The sequence below is a fragment of the Hyla sarda genome, chromosome 1 (genome assembly GCF_029499605.1).
Source record: "Hyla sarda isolate aHylSar1 chromosome 1, aHylSar1.hap1, whole genome shotgun sequence".
NCBI classification, from domain to species: domain Eukaryota; kingdom Metazoa; phylum Chordata; class Amphibia; order Anura; family Hylidae; genus Hyla; species Hyla sarda.
Genome location: NC_079189.1, coordinates 13292153 through 13305493, shown reverse-complemented (window position 1 = coordinate 13305493; position 13341 = coordinate 13292153). Strand labels below are relative to the sequence as shown.

The 13341-nt window shown below is 44.7% G+C and overlaps 1 protein-coding gene across 5 annotated transcripts in view; it reads right to left on the bottom strand.

The window, feature by feature from the left end:
* LOC130311545 (vomeronasal type-2 receptor 26-like) overlaps window positions 1–13341 on the bottom strand; it is a 95767-nt gene that overhangs the window by 78483 nt on the left and 3943 nt on the right. For 3 of the 5 annotated variants that reach the window (XR_008860161.1, XR_008860193.1, XM_056552503.1), the window contains exon 1: window positions 8769–9131. The exons of 1 other annotated variant lie outside the window; for it this stretch is intronic. The gene's annotated coding sequence lies outside the window, so the exon portion shown is untranslated. Of the gene's footprint in view, window positions 1–6630; window positions 6672–8768; window positions 9132–13341 lie in introns of those variants that run through there. One more of the 5 variants, XR_008860234.1, reaches the window with a different exon arrangement.

Here is a 13341-nt window from a genome sequence, read left to right as displayed (position 1 = left end):
CCCAGCCAGGTTGCCTCCAGATGTTGCAAGACTACAACTCCCAGCATGCCTAGACAGCCTTTGACTGTCCAGGCATGCTGGGACTTGTAGTTTTGCAACATCTGGAGGCACCCTGGTTGGGAAACACTGTTTTAGGCCAGTGTTTCCCAGCCAGGTTGCCTCCAGATGTTGCAAAACTACAACTCCCAGCATGCCTAGACAGCCTTTGACTGTCCAGGCATGCTGGGACTTGTAGTTTTGCAACATCTGGAGGCACCTTGGTTGGGAAACACTGTTTTAGGCCAGTGTTTCCCAGCCAGGTTGCCTCCAGATGTTGCAAAACTACAACTCCCAGCATGCCTAGACAGCCTTTGACTGTCCAGGCATGCTGGGGCTTGTAGTTTTGCAACATCTGGAGGCACCCTGGTTGTGAAACACTGTTTTAGGCCAGTGTTTCCCAGCCAGGTTGCCTCCAGATGTTGCAAAACTACAACTCCCAGCATGCCTAGACAGCCTTTGACTGTCCAGGCATGCTGGGGCTTGTAGTTTTGCAACATCTGGAGGCACCCTGGTTGGGAAACACTGGCCTAAAACAGTGTTTCCCAACCAGGGTGCCTCCAGATGTTGCAAAACTACAAGTCCCAGGTTGGGAAACACTGTGCCCGGCCTCCGCCCCACCTTACTGTAAGGGCATGCTGGGAGTTGTAGTCCTGCAGCTGGGGGCAGGGGACAAGCTTGTCACTTGCCCACACATCTCCTGCACCACACAACTACAACTCCCAGCATGTCCTTACTGTAAGGGCATGCTGGCAGTTGTAGTCATGCGGGGCGGGAGATGTGTGAGCAGGTGATAATAAATGTACTAACCCATTTTTTTGTTTTCTTCTCATTTCAGATCCGTTTATCCTGTGGACTCCTTCGGATTCGGTGGACTACTTCGATGACCAGCGTTTTTCTTTGTTTGATTTTAATAAAATGGTTAACGAGGGCTTGTGGGGGAGTGTTTTTTGTAATAAAATTTTTTTAAAACCTGTTGTGTTTTTTTCTTACTTTACTAGACAGGCTTAGTAGTGGAAGCTGTCTTATAGACAGAGTCCATTACTAACCTGGGCTTAGCGCTAGCCACAAAAACAGCTAGCGCTAACCCCCTATTATTACCCCGGTACCCAACGCCACAGGGGTGCCGGGAAGAGCCGGTACCAACAGGCCTGGAGCGTCAAAAATGGCGCTCCTGGGCCTAGGCGGTAACAGGCTGGCGTTATTTAGGCTGGGGAGGGCCAGTAACAATGGTCCTCGCCCACCCTGGGAACGTCAGGCTGTTACTGTTTGGTTGGTATTTGGCTGAGAATGAAAATAGGGGGGACCCTATGCGTTTTTTTTTTTTTATAAATAATTAAATATATTAAAAAAACGCATAGGGTTCCCCTATTTTTATTCTCAACCAAATACCAACCAAACAGTAACAGCCTGACGTTACCAGGGTGGGCGAGGACCATTGTTACTGGCCCTCCCCAACCTAAATAACGCCAGCCTGTTACCGCATAGGCCCAGGAGCGCCATTTTTGACGCTCCAGGCCTGTTGGTACCGGCTCTTCCCGGCACCCCTGTGGTGTTGGGTACCGGGGTAATAATTGGGGGTTAGCGCTAGCTGTTTTTGTGGCTAACGCTAAGCCCGGCTTAGTAATGGACTCAGTCTATAAGACAGCTTCCACTACTAAGCCTGTCTAGTAAAGTAAAATAAAAATAAAACACAACAGGTTTTAAAAAAAATTTATTACAAAAAACACTCCCCCACAAGCCCTCGTTAACCATTTTATTAACATCAAGCAAAGAAAAACGCTGGTCATCGAAGTAGTCCACCGAAGCCGAAGGAGTCCACAGGATACACAGATCTGTAGAAGAAGTAACCAAAAAAAAAAAAAAAGTGTAAGTACATTTAGGGAGAAAAAAACTGTGTTAAAAAAAATGTAATAAACACACACACACACACACTAAACACCGTTTACCACTTCTGAGCCATGACTACAAATTACAGTGATCCCTCAACTTACAATGGCCTCAACATACAATAGTTTCAACATACAATGGTCTTTTCTGGACCATCGTAAGTTGAAACCAGACTCAACATACAATGCTACAGAAAGTCCAGATCTGTAAAACGTGTCAATGGCTGGAAGAACCAACCAATCAAAATGGGCATTCACTGGTAAAACCCCTGTATTACTGAAGTGTATGCACTGACTGGTGTCTGGTATTACATGTTCTGTACACTTTACCTGTATCAGGGTTAGCTGCTCTTTTGGACACCAGGTGAGGGCGACTCCATTACTTGTTTTGGACATTGCCTGTACTGTACAGGACCCCTGAACAAGCTCCTGTCCTCTACATAGACCAGTGTTTGCCAAGCAGGGTGGCCCCATTTTTTGCAAAACTACAACTCCCAGCATGCCCGGACAGCCTTTGGCTGTCCAGGCATGCTGGGAGTTATAGTTTTGCAACAGCTAGAGGCTCCCTGCTTGGGAAACACTGACATAGACAGTGATTTACAGCTCCCAGCAGATCTTTATTACTTTTATATGTAAGGATTTGCTTTATCTATATTAGTTATCTACTTATTTTTCTTTGTCACTTTTTCCTATTTTGGATGACATTTTGGTGCCTTTAGAACCAATTACCACATTTCCATAGAGTTATGGTCTCAACATACAATGGTTTCAACTTACAATGGTTTTCCTGGAACCAATTAATATTGTAACTTGAGGGACCACTGTAGTTATTGAATTATTTAGATGTGGTGAAAAAGCTAAAAAAAAAAACTCAAAAACAAAAGATCCAGAAGGAAACCAGCAGCCAAACCTATTCAGACAGCAGGAAAAAGGAACGGACTATTTTTTCTACTACATGAAGTAAATTTCCCACTTTTGCCTATGTGTGCCAAATTTATTAATGCCGTGCAACAATTTAGTAAATTTGTCGCACATAGTCAAAAATGAAGTAGAAAAAAACAGGGTAAAAACCAGACTACATAGTAAAAGATTAGTAAATGCCCCCCATGGACCTACAGAATAATGATAAGGTGTCATTTTTACTGGAAAATACACTGCGTAGAAACGGAAGCCCCCAAAAGGTACAAAATGGCATTTTTTCTTCAATTTTGTCACACAATGGTTTTTTTTTTTCCATTTCGCTGTGGATTTTTTGGTAAAATGACCAATGTCACAGCAAAGTAGAATTGGTGGCGCAAACAATAAGCCATAATATGGATTTTTAGATGCAAAATTGGAAGTGTTATGATTTTTAGAAGGTGATGAGGAAAAAATGAAAATGCAAAAACGGAAAATACCCTGCGTCATTAAGGGGTTAATTATCCAGAAAGTGCTTCTTTATTTTTTCTCCACTGGGAACCTCTGTGATTCTCTCCAAGCCAGCATATTTCAGGCCCGTACTATCATTACAATGGCATTCAGCCATATGGGCAATGAAACGCGGGGCACCCTTACCCATTCGGAGGGAATACAGGTGTTCTCTAATACGTTTACATCATTTTCTTTTTGTTTTGCCAATGTAGAAAAAATTACAGGGGTATATAATGCAATAAACAATATAAGTAGACTTGCATGTAATCATCTGGTTGACAAAAATATTAATTCCACCTAAAATAACATTTCTTTTAGCCAGGTTGTAGTGGCAAAAATTTACAATTTCTTAATGGAAATTTACCTTTTGGTTCTACATTGTTCAGCCAGTTTTTTCTTCTTGCTGCCTGAGTTTTTAGTTTATTCTTTTTAAGAACATCTCCTATCGTGGTAGATTTTCTGAAAGTAATAATAGGTTTTTCCCTTGCATTTTCTTCTAGATCAGAATCCTGTAAAAAAAAAAAAAAAAAAAAATACCAATTGTCTAAAATGCTCTTCTTGACAAGATGATTAATGGGTGAATTTGCAAAGGAAAAGACTATACGCTTATCATTATTCAATGTTTTGGGATTATTTTGTTGTTTATGTTTTTTAGGTTTCAATAGGTCTTCTCGTGTTCTACTGTATGTTTTTTGTATTGCTTTGTCAAGGAAAAACATACACTAGGACACGAGAAGACCTATTGAAACCTAAAAAACATAAACAACAAAATAATCCCAAAACATTGAATAATGATAAACGTATAGTCTTTTGCTTTGCAAATTCGCCCATTAAAGGGGTACTACTGTGCTGACAACCTATCCCCTATCTAAAGGATATGGGATAAGTTGCCTGATCGCGCAGGGTCCCGCCGCTGGGGACCCCTGTGATCTCGCACGCAGCACCCCGCTCTCATCAGGCCCCAGAGCGAACATCCGTTCCGGGTCTGATGACAGGGCCGGTGATCGTGACGTCATGGCTCCGCCTCCGCGTGACATCACGCTCCACCCCTCAATGCAAGACTTACATTGAGGGGCGGAACGTGACGTCACATGGGGGCGGAGCCATGACCTCACAATACTCCGGCCCCGTGATCGGCAGTCATCAGACCCGGAGAGCGGATGTTCGCTCCGGGGCCTGATGAGAGCGGGGTGCTGCGTGCAAAATTGCGGGGCTCCCCAGCAGCGGGACCCCACGCGATCAGGTAACTTATCCCCTATCGTTTAGATAGGGGATAAGTTGTCAACACGGTAGTACCCCTTTAACCCCTTAACCTCCTGCGCGGTAATCCCGAGCGTGACTCGGGGTTAATTTTCCCTGCCAGGATCGGTAACCCCTAGTCACGCTCGGGGTAGAATTGCAGAATTCCCGGCCGGGCTGCACGATATATCGCAAAAGCAATGCGATATAGTGATGCGGCCCCCGGGAAAACATGCGATTATCTGCTCTGGTAGACTCCCGTTGCGGGGGCCGGCCAGAGCAGGTAAAGAAAAATACTAAAAGTCAGTGTTTCCCTACCAGGGGGCCTCCAGCTGTTGCAAAACTACAACTCTCAGCATGCCAGAACAGCCAAAGGCAAAGGAAAAAGTAGTAAAATAAAAAAACCTTTTGCTCACCTAGTCCCGGTCCCTGCAGATGTCGTTCCCCTCCGTGCGGTCCGGGGTGTCCTCTCTTCACTATTCATCTTCTAGGACCTTTCACTTTTCAGCCAATCACAGGCCGCAGTGGTGTAAAGCCTGTGATTGGCTGAAGGGGAAAGGACTTGTTCTGCAGGAAATACACTAGGTTTGAAATCTGCCGGCAAACCCAGTGTATCCTAGTGTATTCTGCTGCAGAACAAGGTGAGAAGGGGGGGAATGTGACAAAGGGGGGAATGTGACAGGAGGGGAATGTGACTGGGGGCAATGTGACAGGGGGGGAATGTGACTGGGGGGAATGTGACAAAGGGGGGAATGTGACAGGAGGGGAATGTGACTGGGGGCAATGTGACAGGGGGGGAATGTGACTGGGGGGAATGTGACAAAGGGGGGAATGTGACAGGAGGGGAATGTGACAAGGGGGGAATGTGACAAGGGGGGAATGTGACAGGGGGGGAATGTGACAAGGGGGGAATGTGACAGGGGGGGAATGTGACAAAGGGGGGAATGTGACAGGAGGGGAATGTGACAGGGGGGGAATGTGACTGGGGGGAATGTGACAGAGGGGGGGAATGTGACTGGGGGGAATGTGACAGAGGGGGAATGTGACAGAGGGGGAATGTGACTGGGGGGAATGTGACAAGGGGGGGGAATGTGACTGGGGGGAATGTGACAGAGGGGGAATGTGACAAGGGGGGAATGTGACAGAGGGGGAATGTGACAAGGGGGGGAATGTGACGGGGGGGAATGTGACAAGGGGGGGAATGTGACAAGGGGGGGAATGTGACAAGGGGGGGAATGTGACGGGGGGGAATGTGACAGGGGGGATGTGACATGGGGGGAGGGGAATGTGACATGAAGGGGGGATGTTAAAGGGGGGGAGGGGAATGTGACACTAAGGGGGAATGTGACAAGGGGGGGGATGTGACAGGGGGAGGGGAATGTAACATGAAGGGGGAGAATGTGACAAGGGGGGGAGAATGTGACAAGGAGGGGGGAGAATGTGACGGGGGATGTGACAAGGGAGAGGGGAATGTGACGGGGGAGATGTGAAATTCAGTTAAAAAAAATTGTACCGCTTTTGGTACACATTTCCAGATGAGCGAACTTACAGTAAATTCGATTCGTCACGAACTTCTCGGCTCGGCAGTTGATGACTTATCCTGCATAAATTAGTTCAGCTTTTCGGTGCTCCGGTGGGCTGGAAAAGGTGGATACAGTCCTAGGAGACTCTTTCCAGCCCACCGGAGCACCTGAAAGCTGAACTAATTTATGCAGGATAAGTCATCAACTGCCGAGCCGAGAAGTTCGTGACGAATCGAATTTAAGTTCGCTCATCTCTAGTTGGAATCAATAGAGTAATAGGAAACACCAGACACTAATGGGGTTTTCTTCATCCTTTTATTGTGTTTTTAGGCTATCAAATTTGTGGGATGTTGAGAGTATGGGTTTTTGTTTTTTAGTATTTAATGAAGTTCTGGCGTTTTTCTTCCCAAATTTGATGAAAGAATCACATGACTTGTAAAGAGGAAAGCCGGGGGGGGGGGGGGGGGGGGGGTAGAAACACCAAAGGGGGAAAAGAAAAATCCCAATAATAATAATTATAATAATAATCATACACATTGGGGGAGATGTATGAAAACCTGTGCACAGGAAGTTGCCCAGTTGCCCATAGCAACCAATCAGATCGCTGCTTTCACTTTTCAGAGGCTTTTTTTTTTAAAATGAAAGAAGCGATCTGATTGGTTGCTATGGGCAACCACTTTTCCTCTTCACAGGTTTTGATAAATCTCCCCCAGTGTTTTTGGCAAAAATGCCACAAAGATGGCATCTTGGAAGAAAAGAAATGAGGTGGGGGGCAGTTTCCAAAAATTGTGACTGTTACTAGGCTTAGGCTGGGATTAAACACAGTTTATGTGACATTTTTCAAATCACACATTGCTTTATCTTTGGCGCCTCCCATGTCAGGGCATGCTGGGAGTTGTAGTTTTGAAACATGTGGACAGCCACAAGGGATAACTGATGCAGTATGTCAGTCTAGGGCCATGGTGTCTGATCTTGTACTGGCAGCAGGAGCCACGACCACTTTAAATCAATGGCTGCCGGGACGTCTGACGAGGGACATCCTTCGCTCCAGACCCCAACGTCAAGGACGTCACTCGTCAGACGCCCCCCAGGCTGTTGGGGCCAGAAAATAATATTACAAATACTTAGCGTCTGGTTAGGAGAAATAAATATTTGGTTAGGAGAAACTCATAGGGAGTAGCGCCATTTTAATAAAAATGCAAAAAAAAATCCCTTAGATAACAATCATGCAGAATATGTAAAAAGCTTTTTTAGGTTTCAGCCAATCAGAGAGCAGCACTGCAGAAATAGAACTCCCAGGAGGTAACAGCGTGTCACACATGTGATGTCATAACCATTGTCCACCAGAGAGCAGCACTGAGCAGATATAACACGGCTCCTGCTCATTCTCCATCATCGAGGGGCTGATGCTGGACACGGTAGGGACGCGGGAATGTGAAGTCAAAAACATGACTGTGACTGGTAAGTGCCACATTGTTGTGTCCAAAAGGTCTTTAGTGCAGTTCCATGTACATTTCTATAATAATCTATCTTGTTTTCCTATCTTAGATGCACTATTTCCAGCATGTGGAGTAGCATTTCTGGGCTTACAGAAGACGTTGGATGACGGCATCGATTTCCGGACCTACAGCAAGGAGTTGGATGAAGGCACAGCCCCTCGAATCACGAACATACACTGACACATTGGCCCAAATTCTAGAGGTAACCTCCTTTAGTATGCCCAGAGGAAGGGCAATACAGTAGCCATGGATTCCCTACAGGTTTCCTCCCCTCTGGAGGTTTTTCCTGTCCTGAGTTAGTTACTGTCCGCTCTTTGTGAGTGATGGAGGTTACATAAAATCCCTACACAAACATTGTAAGAAATAATAAATAAAGTTTCCCTTTTTCTAAAACTGTTCTTTGACTTGTCCCATTCATTTACCTTATTTCTGTGTGTGAAAAATCGTGTTAGCAAAATGTGGATGACATCAGTTTTTTACGGGTCATACAGTTGCAAAGGATACACTTTTAGGTACGTGCACTGGCACTTAAAGGAGTACCCCGCCCCTAGATATCTTAACCCCTATCTTAAGGATAGGTGATAAAATGTCTGATGGTGAGGGCCCTGCTGCTGGGACCCCAGTGATCTCCATGCAGCTCCTGGCATTCAAAACAGTATGATTAGATCGCTGGCTTCCCATGGCGGGTTTCATGATGTTACATAGACATGAATGGAGGGGGCGGGGCATGACGTCATTACCCGCACCACAAGAACTCAGTGTTCTACATATACTGTTTTGTGGTGCTGGGTGTAGGGTGAACAGGGGTGTTGCTATGTTGTCTTGCTGGGTATAGGGTTAACCCTTGATTGTCATGACGCCAGGGTGCGGGCTTCCTCATTATGTATATATGTCCTACCGCCTCCCATCCCAAGAACGATAGGGAGGAATAAAGGATTGTCCACAGCCGGAGTTGTAATAAACTTGAAATAACTTTACTGCAGATTTTATGCAGGATGCAATTAACAAACAGTCTTTACAAGAGGACCGGGATTTAGGCTCCTCACAGGTTGGCTGGGACATTGTAGGAAAAAAGCTTTGATTCTTTGCTTTACGCTGTTCCACTGAATTTAGGGGTATGTTTAGGTTTAGTAGTCACGTAGGATTTGTAGGATGGAGTTGGAGTAACTCACGGTTTAGAAAGGTGCTGAAGTGGAAGGCTTCAGGCCTACTCGTTTTGTCACTGCGATACCAGATCTGCTCACTTTGAGATACAGGATCCAAGAGAGATGTTTGCTGCTTTGCAGTTCAGCAGGAAGAGAGAGATTATTGGGTAACAGCGCCCTTATATGCTGCAGGATCAAAGCTTATTGGTCCCCAAACCTGCCAGTCCTAGTACAAACCATTATGGTTACGTCACATGACCCAAAGGTCCTTAAACCTTAGCATAACACAATTATTAGTGATCACATGACCTAAGGTCCTGTACATCAATTACTCTACAATAAAATATATTAAATATATAAATTTTTAATATTACTATGAGGCGACAAGGGGTTAACCCTACCAGCATGGAGGAACTCTGAATATGGGGACTTACGACAAAGGCACGGTACCAAGTCCAGTACCGGGACACCACACGAGAGTACAGCACTTGGGCATCATCAACGCTCCCATAGAAATAAATAGGGCGTGTGTCGTCTACCTGGGAGACTCAGAAAACCTTCTTGTCAGTATGATAAAGATGGGAGCCTATACTTTCTAACTGGACAGATTGGTGTCCCTGAAGTTTATTTGCCTGCTCTTGCCTAAGTGTATACTCCGGTGTGGGGCATGTGCAGGGGAGTAGCTGGAAACCACAGGGCCCCGATGCAAAATAATTTCCCCGTCCCTTCATGGTAGCCACAGACAACCCTAAGACGGCTGTCAGAGTTTTATGCCCAGAAATGGTTGGCTACTCACTTTGTCAGTAGATTCTAATCCTATAAATGAAGACAATCGGGGAGATTTATCAAAACTTGCGGAGATGAAAAGCTGACCAGTTGCCCATAGCAACCAATCAGATTGCTTCTTTTATTTTTCAGAGGCCTTGTTAAGAATGAAAGAAGCGATCTGATTGGTTGCTATGGGCAACTGGTCAACTTTTCCCCTACAGGTTTTGATCAAATTTCCCAATAACTATTATAACCATGTTAAGCACTTAGGGTTGCCACCTGGCCGGATTTTAATGGCACAGCCATTATTTCCGAGACCCTGCGTAAACGTGCAATGCAATGGTGGGTATTTATCTAAACCCCCTGTGCTGTGATATGGGAGAGCTAACCCCGCCCCTCCCTCTGTCAGCTGAGCTCTGATTGGTTAGAAAGCTGTTTTTGATTTTCAGCCAATCAGAGAGCAGCACTGTGATGGGAGGTTACAAAAATCCCCTACACAAACATTTTAATAAATAAAGTTCTCCTTTTTTAAACCGTTTTTTAACTAGTTTGACTCATTTATTTTATTTTTTTATGTGAAAAATAGTGTTAGCAAAACGTGGATGACATGAGTTTATTTTTTGTGTCCAAAGCTGCTCTCCTGGGCGATCTGCACGATGCGGTGCAGAGAGAGGCAGCTGATGCTGGGTGGTACAGTTGCCTAGGCAACCGTAGGACACCCACAAGTTCCATGCACAAGCCTTTTTCTGATGAACAGGACTCATGCAGGGAACTTACTAGGGGTCATATGGTTGCAAAGGATCAACTTGTGCACTGGCCCTTAAAGGAGTACTCCACTCCTAGATATATTATCCCCTCTAAAGGATAGCGGATAAGATGTTTGATCGTGGGGGTCCTGCTGCTGGGACCCCAGCGATCTCCAAGAAGCACCCGGCGTTCTAAACAGTATATTTAGACCGCTGGGTTCCCGTGGCAAGAGTTGTGACGTCATATCACACCATCTCCCATAGACATGAATGGAGGGGGCGTGGTATGACGTCAGGACCCGCGCCACAAGAACCCACAAACAAATTGTTTATCACAAGAAAGTTAGACAACCAGCATTTGAACCTCTCGCGCAGCCAGCAGTGGGATGAGGAGGTTTGTTACAGTGTGTCACCCCGGTAGTAAGGTGAGGCAGGTCAAAGGGTGGGCCAATGGGCGGAGTCAAGGAGCAGCAAAATTAGCTTTTGCCTAGGGTGGCAAAAATCCTTGCACCAGCCCTGTTTAGGGGGTACGGACAACTTTGTTTTAAATGTGTATGGGGGGCTTTAGTGTTAAGGGATCAGCCATCTTGTTTAGGCCATCCTAATAGATGTACTAAAATGGCAGAGCTGGGACCTTTTATTAGGTCCCCAATATCACCTCACAACTATGTCATGGTCCCCCCAAAACACAGGGAGCCTCCTCCTCCCGAAACCACTTAGATGCCGGGGTCACCACATGCTATTAGTATCATTAATACAAAGGAGACTGGTATCCGGCACTACGGGATAAGACTCTATTCACACTAGGAAGTCCGTCACTTCTACGAAACCGCGCCTAACTTTCAATTCTGTAGTTGTGTTCGACATTCATGGTGTCTCCAGACACTGTATCACATAATATAAAGGATATTTGGCACTTTTTTTTTACTATACACAGCAGGGAGGCACATGGATAGCAGGGACGTTGAGGACAGCTGTTTCATGCGTCTATGTTCGCTCCCTCTAGTGGATGCTCCACATCACCGCAACATATTTTACTTCATCCACTGCAGGGGTTGTCATGGAAATACATAAGCAATCCATAAACAGAATATTTTACAGAATTATTATAAAAACTAAGGCCAAGTCCACTCTGACCGAGGGCATTAAATGGGCACTGTCAGATTCAAAAACGTTTTATAAGTTGTACATCTTGGCAAAACATTAACCCTTCTAATATACTTCATAAGAACATTTTATTTCCTAATTGTAGAAATCATGGCTTATAAAAGAAAGGACCACTAGGGGTCCCCATACCATCCAGAACATAGGGGGGTATTTATCATTGCATATACATGTCTTTTATTGCGTACTATTGTCGTATTTCCATGAGACATTGCGATTTGCGACTTTTTATTGCGCCATTGTCATTACGTCGTTTTCAGGTTTCGACTGCAAATCAACTTTTGACAGCTTTTTTTTTGCAGTGGTTGGAAATTTACTATTAGCGCCTTTTATACTTTGTCGCAAAAACAGTTCCTAATATCACAATTTTGTCGCAATTCAAAGTCATTTTGAAACTGACATCAAAAAGTGCCATACCATCAGTTTTGGCTAGTAAATCCCAATAAACGCCAAAGTTACGATATAGCGTGCGACAAATGATAAATTTGGCGCAAGTCTGTTGAAAACACCTAAAAAAAAAAAAAGGGTAAAAAAACACATAGAACAACCAGTTTTGATAAATACCCCCCCCCCCCCCCCCCCCCCCATAATCCTGTTTGGCTGCAGCATCATCTTTGTCCCAGCTGAAACACAGGCAGGGACAAAGTCCAGTAAGGGAGGGGGGGGGGGGCTAGCACTCATCTGTGCTCACTCTCATCCTATCAGACTGCATCATGAAAAGGGGGAGGGGTTACAGAGAAGCCTGCAGTGATTGGATGAAGAGACCCAGCACTGCACAGCAGACTAAGGGAGAAAGATGAGTCATGCGGTGAGGGAGGACATGCCCTCTCCAGAGCACAATGGCAAACCAAGTGAGCAACAAATAGAAGGTATTTGTGAGAGAAATATAGGTGCTAGATACACAAAAATACATATACATGATCAGGATTAGGTACTGAGTAATTTTTTTAGTTTTTTTTGTTTTGTGGGATATGACAGGTACTCTCCGACATTAACCCTCTCAAGGCCAGAAAATTCAACCCCTTTGCAATCACCTTCCATAGGATTTGTTCATGTGGGCAATAAACCTCAGAGCACCGAGTCTGGCCCCCACAGAACGAAGGTGTTCACGGACATGGATACACAGTTGTCTGATGGTTTTGCCCACATAGAAGAATCCACATGGGCGGATCAGAGTGTACACCACGAAATTCCTACGACAAGTGACCAGCTGTCTCATTACAGGAGTATACCTGCCCGTTTTGAACGTGGTACATGTCACATTGTGGTGGCAACATGTACAATTCCTGCAATTCCCTCTAGGGGGCGTGCTAGAGAGCCAGTTACTTGTAGATACCGGATACATCATATCATTATGTTTAGCCATATTCTTTTTAAACTGTTCGTCTATAGTGATGTTCTTTCTACAGATGATGACAGGTTTGCGACCAGCTACTATAGCAGTGTTTCCCAACCAGGGTGCCTCCAGCTGTTGCAAAACTACAACTCCCAGCATGCCCGGACAGCCTTTGGCTGTCCGGGCATGCTGGGAGTTGTAGTTTTGCCACAGCTGGAGGCACCCTGGTTGGGAAACACTATACTATAGGGATTGTTAGCCAATTTGCATACACTGACACTATAGACCAGTGTTTCCCAACTAGAGTGCCTCCAGCTGTTGCAAAACTACAACTCCTAGCATGCACAGACAGCCAAATACATGCACAAATAAATACATAAATAAATACACAAATAAATACATAAATAAATACACACCCCCCAAAAATATAAATACACAAATAAATAAACAAACAAATAAATGCACAAAAAAATTCATAACGAAATATATAACAAAAACATAATAATAATATTAATAAACACACAAATAGCAACTAAATAAACTAATAAATAAATACATACACAAAAAAATACAAATAAATACATAT